Source organism: Macaca fascicularis, chromosome 1 (genome assembly GCF_037993035.2).
Source record: "Macaca fascicularis isolate 582-1 chromosome 1, T2T-MFA8v1.1".
Lineage (NCBI taxonomy): Eukaryota > Metazoa > Chordata > Mammalia > Primates > Cercopithecidae > Macaca > Macaca fascicularis.
Window position 1 is genome coordinate 89,132,388 of NC_088375.1, and position 12,432 is coordinate 89,144,819.

Consider the following 12,432-nt stretch of genomic DNA (forward strand, 5'->3'; position numbering starts at 1 on the left):
AAGAAGCTTTCTGAGAAACTGCTTAGTGTTCTGTGAATTCATCTCACAGAGTTACATCTGTATTTCGTGGATCTCTTTGCTAGCCTTATTTCTGTGGAATCTGAGAAAAGATATTTCGGATCCCTTTGATGAGTATAGGGCCAAAGGAAATATCCTGCGATAACAAAGAGAAAGAAGCTTTCTGAGAAACTTCCTTGTGTTCTGTGAAATCATCTCACAGAGTTTCAGCTTTCCCCTCAAGAAGCCTTTCGCTAGGACAGTTCTTGTGGAATTGGCAAAGTGATATTTGGAAGCCCCTAGAGGGCTATGCTGAAAAAGGAAATATCCTCAGATGAAATCTGGAAAGAAGCCTTCTGAGAAACTGCTCTGTGATGTGTGACTTCCACTCACAGACTTACATCTGTGTTTCGTGGATCTCTTTGCTAGCCTTATTTCTGTGGAATCTGAGAACAGATATTTCGGATCCCTTTGAAGACTATGGGGCCAAAGGAAATATCCTGCGATAACAAAGAGAAAGAAGCTTTCTGAGAAACTTCTTTGTGTTCTGTGAAATCATCTCACAGAGTTTCAGCTTTCCCCTCAAGAAGCCTTTCGCTAAGACAGTTCTTTAGGAATTGGCAAAGTGATATTTGGATGCCCCTAGAGGGCTATGCTGAAAAAGGAAATATCCTCAGATGAAATCTGGAAAGAAGTTTTATGAGAAACTGCTCTGTGATGTGTGACTTCCACTCACTGAGTTTCATCTGTGTTTCGTGGATCTCTTTGCTAGCCTTATTTCTGTGGAATCTGAGAACAGATATTTCGGATCCCTTTGAAGACAATAGGGCCTAAGGAAATATCCTCCGATAACAAAGAGAAAGAAGCTTTCTGAGAAACTTCTTTGTGTTCTGTGAAATCATCTCACAGAGTTACAGCTTTCCCCTCAAGAAGCCTTTCGCTAAGACAGTTCTTGTGGAATTGGCAAAGTGATATTTGGAAGCCCCTAGAGTGCTATGGTGAAAAAGGAAATATCCTCAGATGAAATCTGGAAAGAAGATTTCTGAGAAACTACTTAGTGTTCTGTTAATTCATCTCACAGAGTTACATCTGTATTTCGTGGATCTCTTTGCTAGCCTTATTTCTGTGGAATCTGAGAAGAGATATTTCGGATCCCTTTGAAGACTATAGGGCCAAAGGAAATATCCTCCGATAACAAAGACAAAGAAGCTTTCTGAGAAACTTCTTTGTATTCTGTGAAATCTTCTCACAGAGTTTCAGCTTTCACCTCAAGAAGCCTTTCGCTAAGACAGTTCTTGTGGAATTGGCAAAGTGATATTTGGAAGCCCAAAGAGGGCTATGGTGAAAAAGGAAATATCCTCAGATGAAATCTGGAAAGAAGCTTTCTGAGAAACTGCTTAGTGTTCTGTTAATTCATCTCACAGAGTTACATCTGTATTTCGTGGATCTCTTTGCTAGCCTTATTTCTGTGGAATCTGAGAACAGATATTTCGGATCCCTTTGAAGACTATAGGGCCAAAGGAAATATCCTCCGATAACAAAGAGAAAGAAGCTTTCTGAGAAACTTCTTTGTGTTCTGTGAAATCATCTCACAGAGTTTCAGCTTTCCCCTCAAGAAGCCTTTCTCTAAGACAGTTCTTGTGGAATTGGCAAAGTGATATTTGGAAGCCCCTAGAGGGCTATGGTGAATAAGGAAATATCCTCAGAGGAAATCTGGGAAGAAGCTCTCTGAGAAACTGCTCTGTGATGTGTGAATTCAACTCACAGATTTACATCTGTATTTCGTGGATCTCTTTGCTAGCCTTATTTCTGTGGAATCTGAGAACAGATATTTCGGACACTTTGAAGACTATAGGGCCAAAGGAAATATCCTCTGATAACAAAGAGAAAGAAGCTGTCTGAGAAACTTCTTTGTGTTCTGTGAAATCATCTCACAGAGTTACAGCTTTCCCCTCAAGAAGCCTTTCGCTAAGACAGTTCTTGTGGAATTGGCAAAGTGATATTTGGAAGCCCATAGAGGGCTATGGTGAAAAAGGAAATATCCTCAGAGGAAATTTGGAAAGAAGCTTTCTGAGAAACTGCTTAGTGTTCTGTTAATTCATCTCACAGTGTTATATCTGTATTTCGTGGATCTCTTTGCTAGCCTTATTTCTGTGGAATCTGAGAACAGATATTTCGGATCCCTTTGAAGACTATAGGGCCAAAGGAAATATCCTCCGATAACAAAGAGAAAGAAACTTTCTGAGAAACTTCTTTGTATTCTGTGAAATCATCTCACAGAGTTACAGCTTTCACCTCAAGAAGCCTTTCGCTAAGACAGTTCTTGTGGAATTGGCAAAGTGATATTTGGAAGCCCAAAGAGGGCCATGGTGAAAAAGGAAATATCCTCAGATGAAATCTGGAAAGAAGCTTTCTGAGAAACTGCTTAGTGTTCTGTTAATTCATCTCACAGAGTTACATCTGTATTTCGTGGATCTCTTTGCTAGCCTTATTTCTGTGGAATCTGAGAACAGATATTTCGGATCCCTTTGAAGACTATAGGGCCAAAGGAAATATCCTCCGATAACAAAGAGAAAGAAGCTTTCTGAGAAACTTCTTTGTGTTCTGTGAAATCATCTCACAGAGTTTCAGCTTTCCCCTCAAGAAGCCTTTCTCTAAGACAGTTCTTGTTTAATTGGCAAAGTGATATTTGGAAGCCCCTAGAGGGCTTTGGTGAATAAGGAAATATCCTCAGAGGAAATCTGGAAAGAAGCTTTCTGAGAAACTGCTCTGTGATTTGTGAATTCAACTTACAGATTTACATCTGTATTTCGTGGATCTCTTTGCTAGCCTTATTTCTGTGGAATCTGAGAACAGATATTTCGGACACTTTGAAGACTATAGGGCCAAAGGAAATATTCTCCGATAACAAAGAGAAAGAAGCTTTCTGAGAAACTTCTTTGTGTTCTGTGAAATCATCTCACAGAGTTACAGCTTTCCCCTCAAGAAGCCTTTCGCTAAGACAGTTCTTGTGGAATTGGCAAAGTGATATTTGGAAGCCCCTAGAGGGCTATGGTGAAAAAGGAAATATCCTCAGATGAAATTTGGAAAGAAGCTTTCTGAGAAACTGCTTAGTGTTCTGTTAATTCATCTCAGAGTGTTACATCTGTATTTCGTGGATCTCTTTGCTAGCCTTATTTCTGTGGAATCTGAGAACAGATATTTCGGATCCCTTTGAAGACTATAGGGCCAAAGGAAATATCCTCCGATAACAAAGAGAAAGAAGCTTTCTGAGAAACTTCTTTGTGTTCTGTGGAATCATCTCACAGAGTTACAGCTTTCCCCTCAAGAAGCCTTTCTCTAAGACAGTTCTTGTGGAATTGGCAAAGTGATATTTGGAAGCCCATAGAGGGCTATGCTGAAAAAGGAAATATCCTCAGATGAAATCTGGAAAGAAGCTTTCTGAGAAACTGCTTAGTGTTCTGTAAATTCATCTCACAGAGTTACATCTGTATTTCGTGGATCACTTTGCTAGCCTTATTTCTGTGGAATCTGAGAACAGATATTTCGGATCCCTTTGAAGACTAGAGGGCCAAAGGAAATATCCTCCGATAACAAAGAGAAAGAAGCTGTCTGAGAAACTTCTTTGTGTGTTGTGAAATCATCTCACAGAGTTTCAGCTTTCCCCTCAAGAAGCCTTTCGCTAGGACAGTTCTTGTGGAATTGGCAAAGTGATATTTGGAAGCCCCTAGAGGGCTATGCTGAAAAAGGAAATATCCTCAGATGAAATCTGGAAAGAAGCTTTCTGAGAAACTGCTCTGTGATGTGTGACTTCCACTCACTGAGTTTCATCTGTGTTTCGTGGATCTCTTTGCTAGCCTTATTTCTGTGGAATCTGAGAACAGATATTTGGGACACTTTGAAGACTATAGGGCCAAAGGAAATATCCTCCGATAACAAAGAGAAAGAAGCTGTCTGAGAAACTTCTTTGTGTTCTGTGAAATCATCTCACAGAGTTACAGCTTTCCCCTCAAGAAGCCTTTCGCTAAGACAGTTCTTGTGGAATTGGCAAAGTGATATTTGGAAGCCCATAGAGGGCTATGGTGAAAAAGGAAATATCCTCAGATGAAATCTGGAAAGAAGCTTTCTGAGAAACTGCTTAGTGTTCTGTGAATTCATCTCACAGAGTTACATCTGTATTTCGTGGATCTCTTTGCTAGCCTTATTTCTGTGGAATCTGAGAAAAGATATTTCGGATCCCTTTGATGAGTATAGGGCCAAAGGAAATATCCTGCGATAACAAAGAGAAAGAAGCTTTCTGAGAAACTTCTTTGTGTTCTGTGAAATCATCTCACAGAGTTTCAGCTTTCCCCTCAAGAAGCCTTTCGCTAAGACAGTTCTTGTGGAATTGGCAAAGTGATATTTGGAAGCCCCTAGAGGGCTATGCTGAAAAAGGAAATATCCTCAGATGAAATCTGGAAAGAAGCTTTCTGAGAAACTGCTCTGTGATGTGTGACTTCCACTCACTGAGTTTCATCTGTGTTTCGTGGATCTCTTTGCTAGCCTTATTTCTGTGGAATCTGAGAACAGATATTTCGGATCCCTTTGAAGACAATAGGGCCAAAGGAAATATCCTCCGATAACAAAGAGAAAGAAGCTTTCTGAGAAACTTCTTTGTGTTCTGTGAAATCATCTCACAGAGTTATAGCTTTCCCCTCAAGAAGCCTTTCGCTAAGACAGTTCTTGTGGAATTGGCAAAGTGATATTTGGAAGCCCATAGAGGGCTATGGTGAAAAAGGAAATATCCTCAGATGAAATCTGGAAAGAAGCTTTCTGAGAAACTGCTTAGTGTTCTGTTAATTCATCTCACAGAGTTACATCTGTATTTCGTGGATCTCTTTGCTAGCCTTATTTCTGTGGAATCTGAGAACAGATATTTCGGATCCCTTTGAAAACTATAGGGCCAAAGGAAATATCCTCTGATAACAAAGAGAAAGAAGCTTTCTGAGAAACTTCTTTGTGTTCTGTGAAATCATCTCACAGAGTTACAGCTTTCACCTCAAGAAGCCTTTCGCTAAGACAGTTCTTGTGGAAATGGCAAAGTGATATTTGGAAGCCCAAAGAGGGCTATGGTGAAAAAGGAAATATCCTCAGATGAAATCTGGAAAGAAGCTTTCTGAGAAACTGCTTAGTGTTCTGTTAATTCATCTCACAGAGTTACATCTGTATTTCGTGGATCTCTTTGCTAGCCTTATTTCTTTGGAATCTGAGAACAGATATTTCGGATCCCTTTGAAGACTATAGGGCCAAAGGAAATATCCTCCGATAACAAAGAGAAAGAAGCTTTCTGAGAAACTTCTTTGTGTTCTGTGAAATCATCTCACAGAGTTTCAGCTTTCCCCTCAAGAAGCCTTTCTCTAAGACAGTTCTTGTGGAATTGGCAAAGTGATATTTGGAAGCCCCTAGAGGGCTATGGTGAATAAGGAAATATCCTCAGAGGAAATCTGGAAAGAAGCTTTCTGAGAAACTGCTCTGTGATGTGTGAATTCCACTCACAGATTTACATCTGTATTTCGTGGATCTCTTTGCTAGCCTTATTTCTGTGGAATCTGAGAACAGATATTTCGGACACTTTGAAGACTATAGGGCCAAAGGAAATATCCTCCGATAACCAAGAGAAAGAAGCTGTCTGAGAAACTTCTTTGTGTTCTGTGAAATCATCTCACAGAGTTACAGCTTTCCCCTCAAGAAGCCTTTCGCTAAGACAGTTCTTGTGGAATTGGCAAAGTGATATTTGGAAGCCCGTAGAGGGCTATGATGAAAAAGGAAATATCCTCAGATGAAATTTGGAAAGAAGCTTTCTGAGAAACTGCTTAGTGTTCTGTTAATTCATCTCACAGTGTTACATCTGTATTTCGTGGATCTCTTTGCTAGCCTTATTTCTGTGGAATCTGAGAACAGATATTTCGGACACTTTGAAGACTATAGGGCCAAAGGAAATATCCTCCGATAACAAAGAGAAAGAAGCTGTCTGAGAAACTTCTTTGTTTTCTGTGAAATCATCTCACAGAGTTACAGCTTTCCCCTCAAGAAGCCTTTCGCTAAGACAGTTCTTGTGGAATTGGCAAAGTGATATTTGGAAGCCCATAGAGGGCTACGGAGAAAAAGGAAATATCCTCAGATGAAATCTGGAAAGAAGCTTTCTGAGAAACTGCTCTGTGATGTGTGACTTCAACTCACAGATTTACATCTGTATTTCGTGGATCTCTTTGCTAGCCTTATTTCTGTGGAATCTGAGAACAGATATTTCGGACACTTTGAAGACTATAGGGCCAAAGGAAATATCCTCCGATAACAAAGAGAAAGAAGCTGTCTGAGAAACTTCTTTGTGTTCTGTGAAATCATCTCACAGAGTTACAGCTTTCCCCTCAAGAAGCCTTTCGCTAAGACAGTTCTTGTGGAATTGGCAAAGTGATATTTGGAAGCCCATAGAGGGCTATGGTGAAAAAGGAAATATCCTCAGATGAAATCTGGAAAGAAGCTTTCTGAGAAACTGCTCTGTGATGTGTGACTTCCACTCACTGAGTTTCATCTGTGTTTCGTGGATCTCTTTGCTAGCCTTATTTCTGTGGAATCTGAGAACAGATATTTCGGATCCCTTTGAAGACAATAGGGCCAAAGGAAATATCCTCCGATAACAAAGAGAAAGAAGCTTTCTGAGAAACTTCTTTGTGTTCTGTGAAATCATCTCACAGAGTTATAGCTTTCCCCTCAAGAAGCCTTTCGCTAAGACAGTTCTTGTGGAATTGGCAAAGTGATATTTGGAAGCCCAAAGAGGGCTATGGTGAAAAAGGAAATATCCTCAGATGAAATCTGGAAATAAGATTTCTGAGAAACTACTTAGTGTTCTGTTAATTCATCTCACAGAGTTACATCTGTATTTCGTGGATCTCTTTGCTAGCCTTATCTCTGTGGAATCTGAGAACAGATATTTCGGATCCCTTTGAAAACTATAGGGCCAAAGGAAATATCCTCTGATAACAAAGAGAAAGAAGCTTTCTGAGAAACTTCTTTGTATTCTGTGAAACCATCTCACAGAGTTACAGCTTTCACCTCAAGAAGCCTTTCGCTAAGACAGTTCTTGTGGAATTGGCAAAGTGATATTTGGAAGCCCAAAGAGGGCTATGGTGAAAAAGGAAATATCCTCAGATGAAATCTGGAAAGAAGCTTTCTGAGAAACTGCTTAGTGTTCTGTTAATTCATCTCACAGAGTTACATCTGTATTTCGTGGATCTCTTTGCTAGCCTTATTTCTGTGGAATCTGAGAACAGATATTTCGGATCCCTTTGAAGACTATAGGGCCAAAGGAAATATCCTCCGATAACAAAGAGAAAGAAGCTTTCTGAGAAACTTCTTTGTGTTCTGTGAAATCATCTCACAGAGTTTCAGCTTTCCCCTCAAGAAGCCTTTCTCTAAGACAGTTCTTGTGGAATTGGCAAAGTGATATTTGGAAGCCCCTAGAGAGCTATGGTGAATAAGGAAATATCCTCAGAGGAAATCTGGAAAGAAGCTTTCTGAGAAACTGCTCTGTGATGTGTGAATTCCACTCACAGATTTACATCTGTATTTCGTGGATCTCTTTGCTAGCCTTATTTCTGTGGAATCTGAGAACAGATATTTCGGACACTTTGAAGACTATAGGGCCAAAGGAAATATCCTCCGATAACCAAGAGAAAGAAGCTGTCTGAGAAACTTCTTTGTGTTCTGTGAAATCATCTCACAGAGTTACAGCTTTCCCCTCAAGAAGCCTTTCGCTAAGACAGTTCTTGTGGAATTGGCAAAGTGATATTTGGAAGCCCGTAGAGGGCTATGGTGAAAAAGGAAATATCCTCAGATGAAATTTGGAAAGAAGCTTTCTGAGAAACTGCTTAGTGTTCTGTTAATTCATCTCACAGTGTTACATCTGTATTTCGTGGATCTCTTTGCTAGCCTTATTTCTGTGGAATCTGAGAACAGATATTTCGGACACTTTGAAGACTATAGGGCCAAAGGAAATATCCTCCGATAACAAAGAGAAAGAAGCTGTCTGAGAAATTTCTTTGTGTTCTGTGAAATCATCTCACAGAGTTACAGCTTTCCCCTCAAGAAGCCTTTCGCTAAGACAGTTCTTGTGGAATTGGCAAAGTGATATTTGGAAGCCCATAGAGGGCTATGGTGAAAAAGGAAATATCCTCAGATGAAATCTGGAAAGAAGCTTTCTGAGAAACTGCTTAGTGTTCAGTGAATTCATCTCACAGAGTTACATCTGTATTTCGTGGATCTCTTTGCTAGCCTTATTTCTGTGGAATCTGAGAACAGATATTTCGGATCCCTTTGAAGACTATAGGGCCAAAGGAAATATCCTCCGATAACAAAGAGAAAGAAGCTTTCTGAGAAACTTCTTTGTGTTCTGTGAAATCATCTCACAGAGTTACAGCTTTCCCCTCAAGAAGCCTTTCGCTAAGACAGTTCTTGTGGAATTGGCAAAGTGATATTTGGAAGCCCATAGAGGGCTATGGTGAAAAAGGAAATATCCTCAGATGAAATCTGGAAAAAAGCCTTTTGAGAAACTGCTCTGTGATGTGTGAATTCCACTCACAGAGTTACATCTGTATTTCGTGGATCTCTTTGCTAGCCTTATTTCTGTGGAATCTGAGAAAAGATATTTCGGATCCCTTTGATGAGTATAGGGCCAAAGGAAATATCCTGCGATAACAAAGAGAAAGAAGCTTTCTGAGAAACTTCTTTGTGTTCTGTGAAATCATCTCACAGAGTTTCAGCTTTCCCCTCAAGAAGCCTTTCGCTAAGACAGTTCTTGTGGAATTGGCAAAGTGATATTTGGAAGCCCCTAGAGGGCTATGCTGAAAAAGGAAATATCCTCAGATGAAATCTGGAAAGAAGCTTTCTGAGAAACTGCTCTGTGATGTGTGACTTCCACTCACTGAGTTTCATCTGTATTTCGTGGATCTCTTTGCTAGCCTTATTTCTGTGGAATCTGAGAACAGATATTTCGGATCCCTTTGAAGACAATAGGGCCAAAGGAAATATCCTCCGATAACAAAGAGAAAGAAGCTTTCTGAGAAACTTCTTTGTGTTCTGTGAAATCATCTCACAGAGTTATAGCTTTCCCCTCAAGAAGCCTTTCGCTAAGACAGTTCTTGTGGAATTGGCAAAGTGATATTTGGAAGCCCATAGAGGGCTATGGTGAAAAAGGAAATATCCTCAAATGAAATCTGGAAATAAGATTTCTGAGAAACTACTTAGTGTTCTGTTAATTCATCTCACAGAGTTACATCTGTATTTCGTGGATCTCTTTGCTAGCCTTATTTCTGTGGAATCTGAGAACAGATATTTCGGGTCCCTTTGAAGACTATAGGGCCAAAGGAAATATCCTCTGATAACAAAGAGAAAGAAGCTTTCTGAGAAACTTCTTTGTATTCTGTGAAATCATCTCACAGAGTTACAGCTTTCACCTCAAGAAGCCTTTCTCTAAGACACTTCTTGTGGAATTGGCAAAGTGATATTTGGAAGCCCCTAGAGGGCTATGGTGAATAAGGAAATATCCTCAGAGGAAATCTGGAAAGAAGCTTTCTGAGAAACTGCTCTGTGATGTGTGAATTCCACTCACAGATTTACATCTGTATTTCGTGGATCTCTTTGCTAGCCTTATTTCTGTGGAATCTGAGAACAGATATTTCGGACACTTTGAAGACTATAGGGCCAAAGGAAATATCCTCCGATAACAAAGAGAAAGAAGCTGTCTGAGAAACTTCTTTGTGTTCTGTGAAATCATCTCACAGAGTTACAGCTTTCCCCTCAAGAAGCCTTTCGCTAAGACAGTTCTTGTGGAATTGGCAAAGTGATATTTGGAAGCCCATAGAGGGCTATGGTGAAAAAGGAAATATCCTCAGATGAAATTTGGAAAGAAGCTTTCTGAGAAACTGCTTAGTGTTCTGTTAATTCATCTCACAGTGTTACATCTGTATTTCGTGGATCTCTTTGCTAGCCTTATTTCTGTGGAATCTGAGAACAGATATTTCGGATCCCTTTGAAGACTATAGGGCCAAAGGAAATATCCTCCGATAACAAAGAGCAAGAAGCTTTCTGAGAAACTTCTTTGTGTTCTGTGAAATCATCTCACAGAGTTACAGCTTTCCCCTCAAGAAGCCTTTCGCTAAGACCGTTCTTGTGGAATTGGCAAAGTGATATTTGGAAGACCATAGAGGGCTATGGTGAAAAAGGAAATATCCTCAGATGAAATCTGGAAAAAAGCCTTCTGAGAAACTGCTCTGTGATGTGTGAATTCCACTCACAGAGTACATCTGTATTTCGTGGATCTCTTTGCTAGCCTTATTTCTGTGGAATCTGAGAACAGATATTTCGCATCCCTTTGAAGACTATAGGGCCAAAGGAAATATCCTGCGATAACAAAGAGAAAGAAGCTTTCTGAGAAACTTCTTTGTTTTCTGTGAAATCATCTCACAGAGTTTCAGCTTTCCCCTCAAGAAGCCTTTCGCTAAGACAGTTCTTGAGGAATTGGCAAAGTGATATTTGGATGCCCCTAGAGGGCTATGCTGAAAAAGGAAATATCCTCAGATGAAATCTGGAAAGAAGCTTTCTGATAAACTGCTCTGTGATGTGTGACTTCCACTCACTGAGTTTCATCTGTGTTTCGTGGATCTCTTTGCTAGCCTTATTTCTGTGGAATCTGAGAACAGATATTTCGGATCCCTTTGAAGACTATAGGGCCAAAGGAAATATCCTCCGATAACAAAGAGAAAGAAGCTTTCTGAGAAACTTCTTTGTATTCTGTGAAATCATCTCACAGAGTTACAGCTTTCACCTCAAGAAGCCTTTCGCTAAGACAGTTCTTGTGGAATTGGCAAAGTGATATTTGGAAGCCCAAAGAGGGCTATGGTGAAAAAGGAAATATCCTCAGATGAAATCTGGAAAGAAGCTTTCTGAGAAACTGCTTAGTGTTCTCTTAATTCATCTCACAGAGTTACATCTGTATTTCGTGGATCTCTTTGCTAGCCTTATTTCTGTGGAATCTGAGAACAGATATTCCGGATCCCTTTGCAGACTATAGGGCCAAAGGAAATATCCTCCGATAACAAAGAGAAAGAAGCTTTCTGAGAAACTTCTTTGTGTTCTGTGAAATCATCTCACAGAGTTACAGCTTTCCCCTCAAGAAGCCTTTCGATAAGACAGTTCTTGTGGAATTGGCAAAGTGATATTTGGAAGCCCATAGAGGGCTACGGTGAAAAAGGAAATATCCTCAGATGAAATCTGGAAAAAAGCCCTCTGAGAAACTGCTCTGTGATGTGTGAATTCCACTCACAGAGTTACATCTGTATTTTGTGGATCTCTTTGCTAGCCTTATTTCTGTGGAATCTGAGAACAGATATTTCGGATCCTTTTGAAGACTATAGGGCCAAAGGAAATATCCTGCGATAACAAAGAGAAAGAAGCTTTCTGAGAAACTTCTTTGTGTTCTGTGAAATCATCTCACAGAGTTTCAGCTTTCCCCTCAAGAAGCCTTTCTCTAAGACAGTTCTTGTGGAATTGGCAAAGTGATATTTGGAAGCCCATAGAGGGCTACGGTGAAAAAGGAAATAATCTCAGATGAAATCTGGAAAAAAGCCTTCTGAGAAACTGCTCTGTGATGTGTGAATTCCACTCACAGAGTTACATCTGTATTTTGTGCATCTCTTTGCTAGCCTTATTTCTGTGGAATCTGAGAACAGATATTTCGGATCCCTTTGAAGACTATAGGGCCAAAGGAAATATCCTGCGATAACAAAGAGAAAGAAGCTTTCTGAGAAACTTCTTTGTGTTCTGTGAAATCATCTCACAGAGTTTCAGCTTTCCCCTCAAGAAGCCTTTCGCTAAGACAGTTCTTGTGGAATTGGCAAAGTGATATTTGGAAGCCCCTAGAGGGCTATGCTGAAAAAGGAAATATCCTCAGATGAAATCTGGAAAGAAGCTTTCTGAGAAACTGCTCTGTGATGTGTGACTTCCACTCACTGAGTTTCATCTGTGTTTCGTGGATCTCTTTGCTAGCCTTATTTCTGTGGAATCTGAGAACAGATATTTCGGATCCCTTTGAAGACAATAGGGCCAAAGGAAATATCCTCCGATAACAAAGAGAAAGAAGCTTTCTGAGAAACTTCTTTGTGTTCTGTGAAATCATCTCACAGAGTTACAGCTTTCCCCTCAAGAAGCCTTTCGCTAAGACAGTTCTTGTGGAATTGGCAAAGTGATATTTGGAAGCCCCTAGAGGGCTATGGTGAAAAAGGAAATATCCTCAGATGAAATCTGGAAAGAAGATTTCTGAGAAACTGCTTAGTGTTCTGTTAATTCATCTCACAGAGTTACAGCTGTATTTCGTGGATCTCTTTGCTAGCCTTATTTCTG